A 2,695-nucleotide genomic window follows, 5' to 3' on the forward strand; every position below is an offset into this window, starting at 1 on the left:
TTCTTCTCTATTCCTGCTTTGCCAGTCTTCTGACATCGCCACCCATTGGCCAAACATAGCCAGGCAGCCCCTGGGGATGGAATCTGTAAAGGGAGCTTGCCTTGACACACAGAGCACAGAAAGTCAAGGTGAAGTGGAAGCAAATAGGCAAATGACCAGCATATTAGGGGGACAGGGAACAGTTTCTATAGCCGTTAGCACCAGGAATCTCCTACCCTAGGTCTAATGCAGGGATCAAGAAACCACTGCATCTACAACTATTAGGGCCAGAGTCATAGTGCATCTCCTAGATCTATACAGGCAAAGTTGCAGGCCTCGCCATCACCAGAATTATACGCTTTGTTCTTCCAAAGACACAGCTGTGAAAAATTAAAAGGCAGCCACACACTTGGAGAAAAAAATTCCAAATGGCGGATTTTTTCTAGACTACATAAAGGACTTTTACAACTTAATAGACAACCAGCCCACACTGTTGTCCTCCCTCCTCCTCCTTTCCTGGCCTGGGACCTCGACAGCTGTGTGCTGGACAACCACCCCTTGAGCTGGGATGCTCGGGGGCTGTCTGTGTGATGATTTGCAAATTGTGACTGGAAGATGGCTTTCAGGCCCATGCCTGACTCTTGGCGCTCTTGTGTTAGTTTCCTAGGGCTGGCGTAACAAATTATCACAAGCTGGGTGGCATAAACAACAGAAGTGTATCCTTTCATAGTCCTGGAGGCCAGAAATCTGAAATCAAGGTGTTGCAGGGTTATCTCCTTCTGGAGGATCTAAGGAAGAATCTGTTCTGAGACTCTCTCTCAAACTTCTGGTGGGCACTGGCAAGCCTTGGCTTTTTTGGGCTTAAGGTTGCATTATTCCAATGTCTGCCCTCCTCTTCACAAGCCTTCTTCTCTCTGTATCTCTTTCTATCTCTAATAAGGATGCTCATCATTGGATTTAGGGTCCAACTAATCCTGGATGATATCATCTCAAGGTTTTTCCCTTAATTTCATCAGAAAGGGCTTTATTCCAAATAAGTCACATCCTGAGCTTCTGGATACACTTATCCTTTGGAGTCCACAATTCAACCCTCTACCATCCTGAATTCAGACACTCTCTTAGTCTTGGCACCCCTGTCAGGCTATGTTCAGGAAGGTGAGACTCCAGCGTCCCATACTCTGTTTCCCCAAGGTCACTCTGGAAGTTTCTGCTGCTCCCATATGGCTCTCAAGATGTGATCCCTAGAGGGACGGGAGAAGGACATCTCCTTCTTTTCTAGGCATAGGTTCAAAACCAGTTAAACCAGGGCACCCAGATGGCTCAGTAAGTTATGTGTCTGATTTCAGTGCAGGTCACGACCTCAAAGCTCGGGCTTGTGGGTTCAAGCCCCACATTGAGATCTCTGCTGGCAGTGCAGAGCCTGCTTGGGATACTCTGTCCCCATCTCTCACTGCCCCTCTCTTGCTTGCATGCGTTTTTTTCTCTCTTTCTCTCAAAAATGAATAAACGTCGAAAAAAAAGTTAAACCACAGGTTCAAAATTATTTTTAAAAGAACTGGCATTCCAAGTAAGCACTCAACAAATGGTCCCCATCATGACAATGTTGACAATTATGGCTGTGGTTATAATTACCATGTAAAATTAAAACCCAGTATTGAAATTATCTTACATCATCATATATCAAAAATAACTACTCTCAAGTCGTGAACAATCTATTTCTAGCTCATATAAAACCACTATTTATATCTGCTCATGCTCATTATAACTGAAATCAAAGTTATGAAGACACAACGTATGAAATGCTTAAGCTCATGTTGTATAAAAACAAATATCACAGTGGAAGCCTGCTATGGAACACCTGCCTGTTATCTTCGGAGCTTGGCACCCTAAGAGTTAAACACGGATGAGAGTGAGCCTTCACAACGGTGATAGTGTTCTGCCATTGGTAAATATCATTTTAAGTAGCTCATGTTGTCTTCCAGGAAATAGATTCTGTGACATTTAGCTTTTTGGCCTTGAGAAGTAAAGGCCAAATCCCCAACAGAAGGCTCTCCCAACCTGTTTGTTGCTCTTACTGATGTTAAGTTAATTCTCCACAGCCACCACTGATATAAATGGAACCACTCTTTCGCTCACAGAGTCTTCATTTGTTCACACATTCATAAATAGTCATGGACTGTCTACCATGTGCAGGGCATGCTCAACTGAACTGGACAGACCCTATCTCATAGAGCTCACAGTATGGCAGGAAAGACAGACAAACAAAGGAGGGAGTGAGGATGAATCTTACTCTTCATACTCAGTGGTGGAAAAAAAATATATGTATATGCATATTCAGTTTTTTATGACCTAACCTACTTTCATTTCAAGCTCCCATTTCCCCAGAGTAACAGAAACTTCATCTCAGCCCATTAGAGACTTTCTCTTTCCATGAGATTCTTTTGGAATAGAATACCCAAAGACGCTTTGTAAGACAAAGCATTGAGGAATTCCTGGGAGAGATTGGGAAGGGTGTCACTATCTCTTGAGGCCACTTGAGGCTACCTGAGCACTTGGATCTGCTGAGACAGCCAGCATTCCATCTGATGCTTGGTATCAGCCCATGCAGTTGCCACTGAGAAGTGACCCTTGACCCATCCCTGCAGCCCCGCATGTCCAGCAGTTCTGTGTACTGTGCTTGAGTTGTCCTTGTACACATAGGAATTATTCTCCTGCA

Source organism: Crocuta crocuta, unplaced genomic scaffold (genome assembly GCF_008692635.1).
Source record: "Crocuta crocuta isolate KB4526 unplaced genomic scaffold, BGI_CrCroc_1.0 scaffold562, whole genome shotgun sequence".
NCBI classification, from domain to species: domain Eukaryota; kingdom Metazoa; phylum Chordata; class Mammalia; order Carnivora; family Hyaenidae; genus Crocuta; species Crocuta crocuta.